Here is a 15,940-nt window from a genome sequence, read left to right as displayed (position 1 = left end):
AGTAACAAAGGTCACCATCAGTAACACACTACAACGGCAGGGAATCAAATCCCGCAGTGCCAGACGTGTTCCGCTGCTGAAGCCAGTGCATGTCCAGGCCCGTCTGAAGTTTGCCAGAGAGCACATGGATGATACAGCAGAGGATTGGGAGAATGTCATGTGGTCAGATGAAACCAAAGTAGAACTTTTTGGTATTTTGGTATCCTGTATTTGTTGTTGAAGACTTCTTCAGCTTCTTCTCAAGGACATCAGCTGCTTGTTTGGCAGCAGAGGCAGTTAAGAAGCTTCCTGAAAAACACTGAACAGTGAGTTCACTGTGGCATATGACAGATTCAGCTTTCTGTGTGCAAATGTGTCTGTGTCGACCTTTCAAATGCTGTTGAATCCAAAACATCAGCGGCTCCTCGGCTGCTCACTTCATGCACTTCTGTCTGTGTGACAGTCCAATGACATCACAGCTGTTTCCAGCCCCAGTGTCTCAGGACTGGACACCTTTAAACATGTCGAGGATCAAACAGCGTCCAGCTAAACACACATGAAACTATCAGAGCTGACAATCATTCCAATAACATCTAATGGTTCATGTATGTAGACACAGGACTACAAGGAAATGGCTCTCAGCATCTGGCTGTGGGAACACATGAGTCCCTGTTTGTGTTCAGATTGTGTGCATGTTTTAGACGTGTGTCACATGTAGAAACACAACAATCCCACAATGACACACAGATGTGTTTGACACAGCTGTGCAGCTGTAAGTTGTTTCTAATGATTCATTGAAGCTCTTCTAACATTCTGGAGACGATCAGTACATGAATCTGTTCAACACGACAACAATTTGACTTCATTGTGAACGTTTGCATTAAATAACCTTCTTCATCCAGCTGACAGCATCTTCATCCTATGATGTGAACAGTTCCTCCTGTTGATGACAAACCTCTGACAGGATCTGCTTGAGGAGCTTTTTCATGTGCAGCTCTCTGAGCTCAGGGCTGAGCTGCTGTTTCATCTTTAAGAGCTGCTGCCTCCTCGCCGGACTTGTTCTCCTCTTCTTCTCCTAATCACACCATTTCTGCTTCATATTAAATTCAATAAAGATGCTGACATGTATCTGTAGCAACAACATCATTGAATCTAGAACAACTGGAGCCAAACCAGTGGCTCTGCTGGGATCACTGGTGAGCCAACACTTCCTTGTTGATGCAGATTTCAGGGCTTCCTTTTGCTCCTCCGTTATAACTGTTCTCTCTTCTCAACACATGATGACACAAAGGAATCAGCAGTGACAAAGATGATGCTGAAGAGAAGCACACACTTCACACATATAACAGACCAGTGCAGTTACACACACCTCTGCTCGACATCAGGCCTCAAACAAAGACACAAAACACTAACTTGACTCTAAACAGAAGAAACGAGCAGCTGTTTCTGTTCTGTGCTTATTTATATTTGACACACATGCTTCTCTTTGTGCAAACACACATCGCACTATAAGGGTAACCTCGCACACAATGATTGGACAGCACAGTGATGATGCTGGGAGATCCTATACGCAGCAACACAGAAACACTGAGAACTTTAAAGAATGATGGAAAGTGTTATAAATGACTTGTTGGCCTCTGATCTGTCACAAACAGCTGAAACGTGTCTCTCATGAGTCACATGAAGGTTTTTGACAGAAAGGACAAAAAGTAGCTGCAGTCAGTTTGTGTCATTTTTATATTTATTCATCTGGGAGAAAAATCTGAGGGACATTAAAATGTGTTTTCAACAGAGACAAGAACATGAATATAACAGAACAGGTAAATGAACATGTTTCAAGTAAACAGCTGGACTGATCAGGTCCAAACACAGAGTGATAAACTTGTCAAACAGCTGTCATATCTTTATATAGAAGCTCTTTATAAATGCTGCTCACTGCAGTCTGTTTACTAATAATGTCAAAGTGTTAGAAACACAGAAACATCAGAATGGTCTTTGTTCACAGAAACCTGTCTGGGATCCTTTGTTGTTCTTTTGATGCAGAGTTACATTATAAATATAAAGAGTTATTTCAGAGTCTCATCAGTTTTCCTGCATGTCTTTATTTAACACATCAGCAGGGCTGAAGCTCTCATGTTAAACACACACTGATCTATGGACACGTTCATGTGTTTCTAACAGAACCAGGCTGTTATCAGCCTGCACTAACATTATGTCACACACACTGAATGTAACAGTGACAGTTTACATCATCACACAATCAGCTGTGATTGTTTCACTGTCATCAAACGAGTCAACAGGAAGTAGAATCAATAGAAACCAATCATTTACTGACAGCATGTCTGATGGAAATAAGTGCAGATTATGTATGAAGTCTAACTGCACACAGTAACTGTGTTACAATAAGGACTTAACAGCGCCCTCTGCTGGAGTGTTTCAGTACTGCGTTAACTACAATACACCACCTCCTCCTCACACCACCTGCTACAGCTCTACTCTTCTATGACTACAGTCATCCACAGCACTGATGTGAGGTCACATGGTTCATATGTAAGGAGCACAGCTGACCTCAGGTCAGTTTAATGACTGTGAGCAGCAGCTGTGTTATTGTCACTGTGACAGGGAGACACTCTCAGACACAGCGCTCATGTCAGCTTGTTCTCATGCAGGAGGATCAGGAGCTCCATGTTTGTCTTTCTGTTTGAATCATGATGTGTTTGTGCCATCAGAGTCTGTCATGAGTACTCAGGGTTTCACAGCAGCTCTTCTGGATGCTGACGAGGACTCCAACCTCATGTTTCACCTCTCTGAGCTTCTGATGTCTGTGAACACTCGTGTTTCTTCTCTGGGCTCATCTGGACAAAAACACCTTTCTGTGTTTGGCTGCAGCCTCATTCTGACTGACAGGAAGTGTGTTATCCATGAGCTGCACTTCTGTGAGGAAGTTTCCTGCTGTGTTTCCTGTCTGTGGACAAACACGAGTGTTCCAGCTGAGGACTTGGTTCCTTCCACCTGTCCATACAGGACATCACGCTGTCTGCAGCTCTGTAAATGCAGCTCCAGGTCCTTCCACGTGCTGCTCTGTATTTGTGCAGTTTGTAGTGTGTCCTGGGAAACGTAGCACACATGGTGTTCTTCTGCTGTTTCCTCCTTTCACTGAGTGTGAAACACTGACGCTGTGCTGTTGTTCACAGAGGGGAGCTGATTCTAGCTGCAGCTGGACTCTGTCATCTAACTGAATGTGTTGGTGCTGATCACGGGGCTCTGAGGGGGGAGCAGCAGGAGGACTCTGGATGCTGACGTCAGTGTATCTGTGGAAGCTCCCACAGCGTGTCTGTCATTCAATATTGTGCTGTATATTGTATCTATGCAAAGATGAACAGACTGTGTGTTCACTGGTCTCTGTGCTGCAGCTCTGATGTCATCATCACTCCCTCCTCCACCCTCAGCAGTCCCAGCATGCTGCTGTGGTGCACCCCACCCTCACTCTACACCTGAGCCACAGACCACACCCTCCACCTCAATATACACCACAGTTTTCTCTGCTGTGGAAATGAGATCAGGAGGAAATCATCATTATTATTATTTAATAAACGCTCACATTAATGTGGGCTTATTTGTTTCATATTAGAAACATTAGTTGAGTGTTTTTAGTATAAAATGGTCAAAGTCCCTCTTTTTGCTCCTCCCCTCACCTGTGGATGGACGCTGCTGTTACCGTGGTGACAGCTTGGATGTGTTTCAGTCCTGCCTGGTTATCACTGCAGGAATCTTTCACATTTATTACAGGTAATAACTCTGATTTTTCTGTGTATTATGAACCAAATGTATCCTGATACACACAGAGATGGATGAGCAGAGGTCACATGATGAAAGAACAAACATGGAGTCTTTGATTTATTTAGATATTTATTGATGAATGCAAACAAACCTGACACTGAACCATCGTCCAGCAGAACAAACCTGATCACATGACCTGCTGACCCAAACAGTGCAAAGCTCCATGGCAACAACAACAAACAGCCTCACATATGTTAACAGAGGCTGTTAGAAGCACAGAGTCTTTACAGTCTTTCTCCTGTTTGGACACAGATCTCTGCACATCTTCATCACAGTTACTCACAGACGTGCAGAGTGTGTGGATATCAAAGCTAAGTTTCCACCATGTTTGTAGTCTGTACTGGGACTCATGGAGCATCTCTCTATGAGCACTCAGTGCTTTAAACAGTGAGTCCCAGTTTAACCAGCAGCCTTCACACCACACATCACACAGACATGGAAACTTCAAACCTCAGACTGAAGACACCATCAGAAATAAACAGATTGTGATGAAGATGAAGAACTGGACCAGTTTGCTGTGGTTTCTTCTGTTCCTGTCAGAAATAAGAGTCTGGCAGCACTTTGCTCTCCTTCCACATGTTTAAGGAGGAAGTGAAGAAGAGCGAGTGAGTCGTCTTCCTCTGTGGGCCCAACATCAGGCAGCAGCCACGTATTTTTAAAAACCCAGCACACTGCTTCAGAAACACTGAGTCCAGGTGACCAGAGTCATGTGATCAGTGAGGTCTTCACTCAGGACGTCACTGCTTCAGGACCTGATTCAGAGGTTTATAAGGACGTGGATCATTGGTGCTGATGTTGTGTGAGAGCTGGTGAACCATGGGGAACATAAATAACAACCAGGCCATCAGCAGTTCTACCCCCAGCTCTAACACCTACATAACACACTATACATATAGTTATTGTTAAGGTTCAAATATTGAGGAAGGAGAGTACAAACAACCAGGTCCAGAAGAGCTTGGTCAAACAATTGATTTTAATGAACACACGCGTGGGGGGACCAGCGCCGTACGCAGACAGCGCTGATCTCCGACTAATCAAAGCATGAACAGATATTTTATACCATCGGGGTTTGGATTTAATGACGCCCCTTCAACGTCACACAGATACATACATACATACGTCAAATCAAAACCACAATGACTTTTAACACAGTTTGAAAAGAACATTATCTCTATCTTCATGGCAGATGTTTCCTGTCAACCTTTTGACTGCCGCTTCTCCAAAACCACAGACCATGCTCTGCAGTAAGATACCACTTCTGCACGCCCGCAGTTGCAAGCAAACATGATTAACCTCTCACCTATAACTGAATGTATCTACTATGTGTGTGTGTGTCACGACCTCACTTGGCACTCTGTGTCACCTCTCACCTACTAACGCTCGCAGTCAAACAGAGGCCACTCTCAAATGTGTTAGCAGTTTACTAAAACTATATATGTAGTATATTGAATAAATGTTTTAATCAAGAACCTCTACTAGAAGCTTAATAAAAGAATATAAAAGTATAAAAGATAATAATGAACAACCTGGTTATTCAAATAGCATCATCCAAACAGCTCCTCAGAATAAGCTGCACTTACACTCTGCTTTTAGTTTCACTTTTGCAAAAGCACGCTCTGCAAACCTGCAGTTTCCTGTCAAGACTTTGCACAGAGTGGACTCAGAATCAACAGAATCAGCCCATACACACTTAAGATTATAACAAGCATTCAAAAGCATTTAAGATCATAGATTCAACTCAACAGTTTAAAGTGGTTATAACTGCACCTGTAGTAAAGGCTAACTGGGTACCAAAACGTTTAAACATCTGAATGCAATATCAATGCTGTACATTATATTATTAATGCAATGGTAATGATGATGATTATTAACAGTAGCAACAAAATAATTTCCCTGATCTCCACATTATATAGGTTATAGTATGTTATATATAAACGTAGCTGAAGCAGTTTCATTTGTAGCTTCACGCTGCACTTCACATGTTTGTCCACCAGATGGCAGCACAGAGGCCTGTGTTGGAAAGCTTTGAGTAATGAAGCGTTTTCAATCCAAGCTTCAGAAAGCTTCATGTGGTCATCAAGGAAGCAACCAGGAAATATCTGCTGTGTGTAAAAACAGCAACACAAGAATCCAGGATGAAGACAAGAAACTCAAAGCTCACAAAACAGGTGGAGCTAATTTTGTGACGTGTTTCTGTAAAAACACCACAGAAGTGAATCATCAAAGTTTCCATGTGAGCTGATGATGCTGCTGCAGAGTTTCTGTGAACCTCCTGTGACCCCGCCTCCTCATACAGAGACATCTGATTGCTCTTCAAACTGCATCACGTGGACACATGTGATTGTGTGTTGTAGTATTGATCCCAATGCTGGTATCAGTCCTGGATCAATAACACTGGATGGATGCGTTCAGCATGGAGCCCTGAGCTGTGTTACAGACAAACATGGAAACTGACAGGTCTGTGTCATTCACAGTCTGTAACACTTCTAAACAACAGAGGCTGACCCAAGTGCCTCAGAGCCAGGCACGCTCACATCACAGCTCTCTAAATAAGCCAGTTTCAAAATAAGAGCTGAAAGCTGTGTTTGCTTGTGTTAGCTTATTATTGTGGAGACTAACATTCAGTGATCATGTGTTCAGACTCATAATGATTACTCTCAGAAATCCTGATCTTTGTATTTACTGTGTGTTGGATCAATAACTGAGATTCATGGTATCACACAGCTGTGCTGCTGCTGATGTCAGCACATCTGGAACAATACGAGGTATCTGCTACCAGACTGAGCAGGACGTGAGACCTGTGGACTGTTTAAAGCTGTCCCTCCACAGCTCACTCAGACCTGATCCACACCTCAGTGATATTCTCTGACTTCCTCAGTAGAGACAGAAACCATTCAGATCTGGGACCATCAGCTGACTGATGATGTCACACAGACTGTGTTTTTCAGGAACAGTGATTCTGATGTGAGCCTGCTAGCTGACAGCAGACCTGATGAAAGCACATGTTCACATCTGTGAGGACAGACTGGACTCTTTGACTGCACCTTGGTTCTCCTCAGAGGTCTGTACAGGAGCATGTCCACCCCCACTGAAGATCTCAGTCACTGTGAAACATAGAAAGCTGCTTGTGTGGCCTCTGCCTCACATGTAGATACAGCTACAGGTTTCTCTGTCAGTCAGACTGAAACAGTGTCCTGATGCTGCATCATTCAGCTCTGTGCCCCAGTCAGCATCACTGGGAGCTACCAGTGTTTCTGCCCTTTTCCTGTAACACTACACTCAGCACAGGCTCAGCTGGTATCCAGTGTTGGACTTTGGCTTCAGCTGCTGTGATAGATCCTCTAACATAGATCAGCTCTGCTACATGTTGTTAGATAAGTGCAGCTGCTGTCATGTCCTGATGTTTCTCTGGCTCAGCAGCTTCTCCATCAGAGGTTCACATGGAGCTGATCCAGTATCTCCAGTAACTGTGTTCTGTGCCTCACTGGTTCATCCTTCTGTCTGTGTGACGTCAGTCAGATGTTGAAGTTAAACTCTGTAATCTTCACTGTGTCACAGAGTTCAGTGAGTCCCGTTATTCACAGTATCAATCAGATCATCAGAGAACAGCTGATCAGCAATCAGTGGTGCCAACAGCGCCTCCTGTGGTGAGAGGATGCAATAATGCAATGTAGCATTTTTCCACTCAACACTTGCAGTCATGGAAACTGTCTGTTGGATCTGTGTGACGTTGCTTTCTTGGTTAGAGTTCCTCACAAATGTCCAGATGATTCTTCTAATGAGGCGTCGACCATGTTTGCAGCTCTTTGGAAGAAAACGTCGCCCTTTGCCATCCTTACTTTTCTTTGACTTCTTCAAATGCAGCTGAAGTCCAGCTGGTATTTTCTTGGACTTTGCAGCTGTTTCTGGTCATCAGTTCATTCCTGCAAACCTCTGAAGCTGAACAACAATGATGCTGCATTGCTGGCTGATCCCAAAAGGTTGATTCTGTTCATCTGGACGTTTTCAGAAACGTTTGCTCACTGATCAGGTGACTTCTTCAGTCTCAGCTGACTGCAGCTTTACAAGCTTACAAACAGCACATTTGCACAATGACTGAAAGCAGCAGCACCTGATATATATGATACTAATATAATACATATACATATATAATCCATACTAATGATGAAGGAACTGAGCTCACAGTCCATTGTTCATTCAGTGAACTACTCAGTTTATTTTGGGCCTCAGAAATGCTCACTCTGTTTGTACATCACTGTCAGCAATAGACTCATTCTGCTGTGTGGACAGGAACACATGTGACATCACTTCCTGTTTGTTTGTGACTGAAGAAGTTTACAAGGAATCATTTAGAAGAGTTTCAAACATCAACTGATTGAATCCATGAATCTGAAAACGTGTTTGTGAGTGAAAGAGACAGACATGTACAGACTGAACTATCTGTTCAACAGTCAGAGTGTTTCTGTAACAGGAGACACTCTTTACACTCCACTCAGCACAGGGACACTGAGGAACCAGGAGACCAGAACATAAACCCAGGATAAAGAGTTTGAGTGAATGTGGTGTTGAAGGTGTGGAGGTGGATCAGAGTGTCAGAGGAGACTCTGTAGAAGGACAGAGTGCCAGCAGGACAGTCCACATACACTGCTGCTCTGTTAGAGACAGAGGAGGAGGAGGAGGAGGAGGAGATGGATGTTTTTATTTTATTGTGCCAGACAGAATCAGGACCATCATCAGAGCAGCTCAGACTCCAGGACTGATCATTGTCTCCAAACAAACAAACAATGCCTCCTTTCCTTCTGATGCTTCTGTAACTCACTGATATAAAAACTCTTCCTCTCCACTCGACCTCCCAGTAACAGCGACCAGTCAGACCATTTCTACACAGCAGCTGAGCCCAAACATCAAATCTGTCTGGATGATCAGGATATGACTGAACCTCCTCCACACGTGTCACCTTCCTGTTGTTGTCAGACAGTTGGAGCTCTGTGTGCACTGTGTTTGTGTCGATTGTGAGTTGACAGGAATCTGATGGAGAGAACAAACACAATCCAGCTGCAGTTATTGATCCATCATCTGTTCATTGATTGACACTTTGATGATGACTCCTGACATGATGAAGATGGTTGAATGTGTGCTGCTTTGTTTTCATGAATCCCATTAAAAACACACTTACACTTCCTCAGACCTGGTCTCAACCATCGGACTCCAGCAGGCTCCACCCTGAAAGGAGGAGGGGGGTCAGAGCAGCACAGTCAGCATGCACACATGGACATTACATGGCTCTCACACACACACTGTTACACACTGAGCTCAAAGCTCGGCTCCACTGTTTTATTCAAAGAAATCTACATTTATTTATCAGCACATTTAAAAACAGCTTGAGCCAAAGTGCTGCACAGAGTAGAGAGAAAATAGGAAACATACACAGTAATGACTATAAAGACTGGTCAGGATTGAAAGCTACAGAGTACAAATGTGTTTCCAACCGGCTTTTAAAAATGTCCAGTGTTGGTGACGACCTGATGTGAAGGGCGACTGTTCCAGAGTTTGGCTGCAGCCATCGATAAAGCTCACCTCTGTTTTTACGTCTAGTTCTGGTCAGAAGCTGCTTATCTGCAGACCTGAGGGCTCCACTTGGATTCTTTTGTTAAAGAGAGATAAGATGGAGCCAATCCATTCACAGATTTAAAGACAACCAGATCTGGAAGTGGATTCTACCACGTACTGGTAACCAGTGGAAAAAGCTGGTGATGGGTCGTCTAGCACAGACCCACCGCTGGAACCAGACAATTGATGAGGGAGAGAACTGTGACAGCGCCGTTCCTTCACTTGACCTCAGTCGCTCTCGTCTGCTCCCTCGTAACACTGCTCTTTATTGAGCTTACATGAATATGCACAAGTTCATTATGACGTCTTACACAGGTATGAACAAAGAGTACCAGTCTGTGCATAGTGTGTGTGTGTGTGTGTGTGTGTGTGTGTGTGTGTGTGTGTGTGTGTGTGTGTGTGTCTGTGTGTGTCTGTGTCTGTGTGTGTGTGTGTGTTCCAGATGTGACCCTGTGACCCCAAAGCTGGTGCTAAGAGTCCAGCGGTCCCCCTAACAAAGGGCTCTTATACTTAACCAGACACAGAGTAGGTGTCCTCCTACACCAGGGGTCTCAAACTCGCGGCCCGCGGGCCAATTGCGGCCCGCAGGACGATAGTTTTTGGCCCCACCTTAATATGAAAATGTAATGTTAGTTTGATAATGTATGACACTTTACAGTGTTGTGGGCGGAGCTGAATTAACCCACCAATCAGGGTGGGATATGGATCTCAGGGGACACCAGCCGGGCTTGATGCAAGCAGGGAAACATTTCTCAATGAGTCAAAGTTCCAGCAGCGTTGCCCTGGAGTGTTTCTTTCTTTCCTGTGCCTGGCTGGCTTCCTCCTTTCTATTGGGCAAACGCCGACATTCGCCCCAGCGCGCTGCGTTCACAACACTTTAAAAAAAGTTGTTTTTTTAAGTTGCTGCCCAGCGGGACATTATACGTATATAGATTTATACACACGTCAGTGGGATTTAAAGTTATTTTTCCACAGAGAGAGATCTCATATTAACTCTCACAGTGATGCGTAGGCGGCGGGATAAAAGAAAAGTCATGAACTCAATGCAGCCCAATTTAGTCTGCAGTCACATAGCGACACCTGTTCATCGGCAACAACAGTCCCCGGTAACCCGGACTAATTATAGGGTCGCACCGTAATTTGTGGCTCCATGTTTTTATTTGCATCACTGCGTTTGCATTGCAGCAAACATGAACATTACATATATTTCAATATAATGTAAAAGCAGTCAAAACAACTAACATCAGAAACAGCTGATGTTATTTGTTATATGTCACGGTGTCGTTTCCGCTTCTTTCTCCTGTAACAACAGCCCGGCGCCGTGAGCAGTCGCCTTTTTTGCGCTCGCTATCCCTGCACTTTCTACCATCTGCAAACGCCACGGTGTTCGTGTCGTCATGAAAGACGTGAACATCGAGCGTAAAAACAAAGGAGACTGCTACCGGCTTTTTATCTGCCGATCGCCGTGCTACGGTTGCAAGAAAAAGAAGCAGAAATGACGTTCTCTACGCGTTGAGACGTTCCCCGTCCGTCGGCTAAACGCTTGATTGAAACTTCAATGCGACAGTGACACCAAGTAGAATTATAAATGTCACATAGCCCCAAACATGTCTTTTTCAAAGCCTGCGGTGAAGAGAAAGGTTGGTGATGAGCACCGACAATTTCAGGAAAAGTGGGAAATGCAATATTTCTTTGTTGAGCACAGGGGCACCCCGACCTGTCTTATTTGCACAGAGAAAGTTGCGCTGCACAAGGAATACAATTTGAAACGTCATTACACAACTAGACATGCTGAGCTGGATGCAAAATACCAGGGAGACGAGAGAGCGAACCGGGTTGCCAGTCTTAAAACAGATCTACTGAGGCAGCAAGATTTCTCCAAGAAAGCAACCAAAGAGAATAATGCAGCAGTCGGAGCCACGTGGTTAGTGAGATGATTGCTAAAGCAGGGAAGCCATTCACAGAAGGTGCATTTGTCTAAAAGTGCATATTGCAGGCTGCAAATATAGTCTGTCCGGGAAAGAAAGGTCAGTTTAGCAACATCAGCCTTTCTGCCAACACCGCAGCAGATCGCATTTCTGACCTGTCAAGTGACATTTATGACCAACTGTGTGAGAAAGCCAAATGTTTCAGTGTATACTCAGTCGCTCTTGATGAGACCACAGACATCACCGACACTGCCCAGCTCCCAATGTATGTCCGTGGTGTTGATGACAGTTTTGAAGTGATGGAGGAGCTGCTCACAGTAATTCCAATGCATGGCCAGACCACCGCTCAGCAGATATTTACAAGCTGTGTGATGCCATTGAGAATGTTGGTTTGCCATGGAAGAGGTTTGTTGGAATAACAACAGATGGAGCGCCATCAATGACAGGGAGGAAACATGGACTGGTGGCACAAAACAAACTGGAAGAGGAAGGCGTGGAGGAGGCCATTGCTCTGCACTGCATCATCCATCAGCAGGTCCTTTGCAGCAAATGCCTGAAGTTTGACAATGTGATGTCTATTGTTGTGAAATGCATCAACCAAATCAGATCCAGGGGCTTAAAGCACCGAAGGTTCTGAGCTTTTTTAGAGGAAATGGAGTCAGAATATGGGGATGTGCTCGACTTCACTGAGGTACGTTGGCTCAGCAGGGGAAATGTATTAAAGAGACTTTTTGAGTTGAGAGCAGAAGTGAAGCCTTCATGGAGAAGGATGGAGTTAGTGTTCCTATGCTAACTGATCCCAAATGGCTCATGGACTCAGCTTTTCTTGTTGATATGACACATGAGCTTAATGTACTGAACAAGACGTTACAAGGCCAGGGGCAACTTGTCAGTGCTGCCTATGACAACGTGAGAGCATTCTCCACAAAACTGGCGCTCTGGAAAGCTCAGCTCTCTCAGACAAACCTTTGCCATTTCCCAGCATGCAAGGCACTCGTGGATGCAGGCACACCATTCAGTGCTGACGAGTATGTTGATGTCATTTTGAGGCTACAGGAGGAATTTGATCCCAGATTTGCTGACTTCAAGACACACAGAGCCACCTTTCACATTTTTGCGGACCCCTTCTCCTTTGATGTGCAAGATGCCCCTTCTGTGCTTCAAATGGAGCTCATTGAGCTGCAGTGCAACTCTGAACTCAAAGCAAAGTTCAGGGAGGTGAGTGGAAAAGCAGAGAAGCTTGGACAATTTTTGAGAGACTTGAGCCCTAGTTTCCCTCGGCTTTCCCGAATGTTCAAGCGGACCATGTGCCTTTTTGGTAGCACATACTTGTGCCAAAAGCTCTTCTCCACTTTGAACTTCAATAAGTCCAAGTACAGGTCCAGACTTACGGATGATCATCTTCAAGACATACTGAGGGTCGCAACTGCTTCCTCCCTCAGGCCAAATCTGGCTCGGCTATGCGAGAGGAAACGCTGCCAGGTCTCTAGCAGCAAGGAGTAGGCAAGAGAAGCCATGTTCAGAAGAACAGTTCATTTTCTACAGTGTTCCATTCATGTTCAGAAGAAGGTTATAGAACTGTTAATACAGACATTTCAATCTAAACACAGCAGATATAGAAGACTGAAAGAAACACACAAGTTCACTGACTAAAAATATCTTATTATTATTTTATTTATGTATTACAGATTGATTTATTTTCTTATTAATTCTTAATTTGTTTATTCATTTTTCATATTTTGTGTTAAAAAATAAAAATAAAGAGATTTGAGAAGATTGGAATTTTTTAACCATGCCTTTCTTGTGGAAAACCTAATGCGGCCCAGCCTCACCCAGACTCTGCCTGCAGCGGCCCCCAGCTAAATTGAGTTTGAGACCCCTGTCCTACACCATAAATCAGTAAGAGAGGGTACGACCTCTCTCATGGCCCCAAGTGGTGTGTGCATGCCAGAGCACTCTGGAAGGCACACAGAGTCTTTACAGACTACTCAGGATCAAACCTCTATCATTATGCAATCGATTATACAACTCTAAGCATATATGAGTAAATATTTCTAAGCATAAATGACAATCAACAATATAAACCTTACAGCTGGTTTTAATAACAGAATTCATTTGTTTCTCAAACGAGAAAGAGCTATCGAGAAACACTCCTAAATCTTTAGTTCTTAACTTTTCCAGTGGGCCAAGGTCTACATTATCTGCTAATGCTAAATAGGCTGCCGTTATTAACTAATGCTAATTTGACATGAATTAGCATTATGCACTAATGCTAACACTTACTTTTTTTAACAATGTGAGTAGCTAATGCTAACACTATTTCCCTTAACTTTATAACAATGTGAACGGCTAATGCTAACACTCTTTTTCCTAGCATTACAACATCTGAGCTGCTAATGCTAAGTAGGCTGCCATTAGCACCTACGTCTAATTTAAGGCAAATACGCATTAGAACCTAATGGTCATATCGTTTTCCTTTGCTTTATAACAATGTGAGCAGCTACTGCTAAATAGCATTAGCTAATAACAGCAGTCTAATTTAATGCAAGTTAGCCTCATTTGCATTACAACGATGTGAGGAGTTAACGCTAAGTATGCTGCCATTAGTGGCTAATTCTAATTAGGGGTGAATAAATATTACCAGCTAATGCTAATATCGTATTCTCTTCCCTTTTAACAATGTGAGCAGCTAGTGCTAGGTAGGCTGATGCTAGCAGCTAATGCTAAAGCTAATTTAATGTGAATTAGCATCACATTAGTGAGGAGTTAATGCTAAGTAGACTGCCATTAGCAGGTAATACTAATTTTAGGTGAATAGGAATTGGCAGATAATGCTAATACCATATTTTCTTGCTTTATAACAATGTGACCAGCTAATGCTATGTAGGTTGCCGTTATTAGCTAATACTAATTTGAGGTGAATTAGCATTATCCCCTTATGCTAACAATGTTTTTTCTTACTTTTTAACAATACAAGTAGGTAATGTGAACACTTTTTTTTTTTATTGAATTCTAATTTTTCCCTTGCGATGTGAAGAGTTAATGCTAAATAGGATGCCATTAGTGGCTAATTCTAATTTTAGATGAGAAAGCATTAGAAGCTAATGCTAATACCATATTTTCTTGCTTTATATCAATATTAGTAGGTAATGCTAAGTACGTAGCCATTATTAGCTAATGCTAATTTAGGTGAATTAGCATTATCCACTAATGCTAACACTGTTTTTGCCAACTCTTTTCCCTTGCATTATAACAATATGAGCAGCTAATGCTAAGAAGGCTGCCATTATTAGGTAATGCTAATTATTATGTGTGTTAGCATTATCCGCTGCTGCTAGCAATGTTTTATCTTACCTTTTAACAATATCAGCAGCTAATGCTAACACTACTTTAATTTCAGTTAAACCTACTTAGCATTAATTAACTTCATTTAGCATTAAGAAGTTTTTGCTATAGGCTACCATTAGTGGCTAATGCTAATTTTAGGTAAATAGAAATTGGCAGCTAATGCTAATACCATATTTTCTTGCCTTATAACAATGTGACCAGCTAATGCTAAGCAGGTGCCATTATTAGCTAATACTAATTTGAGATGAATTAGCATTATCCGCTTATGCTAACAATGTTTTTTCTTACTTTTTAACAATACGCCATTAGTGGCTAATTCTAATTTTAGATGAAAAAGGATTAACAGCTAATGCTCATACTGTTTGCTTTGTAAGAATGACAGCAGCTAATGATATGAAGTCTACCGTTATTAACTAATGCTAATTTGATGAGAATTAGCATTATCCGATAATGGTAACTCTTTTCCCCTGCATTATAATAATGTCAGGAGTTAATGCTAAGTAGACTGCCATTAGGGGCTAACTCTAATTAGGGGTGAATAATTATTAGCAGCTAATACTAATACCGTTTTCTCTTTTTCCTTATAACAACTTGAGCAGCTAATGCTAATTTGATGCGAATTAGCATTATATTAGTGAGCAGTTAATGCTAAGTAGGCTGCCATTATTAACTAATACTACGTTGACGTGAATTAGCATTATGCGCTACTGCTAATACTGTTTTCTCTTACTTATTAAAAATGATAGTAGCTAATACTAATACTCTTTTCCGTTGGGTAACAACAAAGTGAGGAATTAATGCTAAGTTGGCTGCTTTTAGCGGCTTATTCTAATTAGGGGTGAATAATTATTAGCAGCAAATGCTAATACCGTTTTCTCTTTCCTTATAACAATATGAGCAGTTAATGCTAATTTGATGTAAATTAGCATTATATTAGTGAGGAGTTAATGCTAAGTAGGCTGCCATTAGCAGCTAAAGGTAATTTGAGGTGAATAAGCACTAGTAGCTAATGCCAATACCCTTTTCTCTTGTGTTATAATGATGTGAAACGTTAATATTGTTCTCAAACAACAGAATGAGAATGAAATATTGATTCTAACAGGGCCCATAAACAGCATTAGCTTAGCAGCATTAGCTTATCAGAGTCTCCATCATGGTCACACAAATCCTTAGCGGAGCAAAGTGGCCTACTTAGCAATAGCTGCTGTAGAAAGCAAAGGGAAAACAGTATTAGC

General features: G+C 42.6%; 1 long non-coding RNA gene across 1 annotated transcript; it reads right to left on the bottom strand.

The window, feature by feature from the left end:
• Nucleotides 1–1,702: 1,702 nt before the first annotated feature.
• LOC145425020 (uncharacterized) lies at nt 1,703–12,137 on the bottom strand. Its single transcript, XR_013905745.1, has 2 exons — nt 8,996–12,137; nt 1,703–8,847 (listed from the first exon to the last, which is right to left on the bottom strand). It is a non-coding gene; the product is annotated as an uncharacterized LOC145425020 (long non-coding RNA).
• Nucleotides 12,138–15,940: the final 3,803 nt, after the last annotated feature.

This window comes from Astatotilapia calliptera, chromosome 3 (genome assembly GCF_964374335.1).
Source record: "Astatotilapia calliptera chromosome 3, fAstCal68.1, whole genome shotgun sequence".
NCBI lineage: Eukaryota > Metazoa > Chordata > Actinopteri > Cichliformes > Cichlidae > Astatotilapia > Astatotilapia calliptera.
Note: the sequence above shows the minus strand (reverse complement) of the source record. Positions and strands in the feature narration are given on the sequence as shown.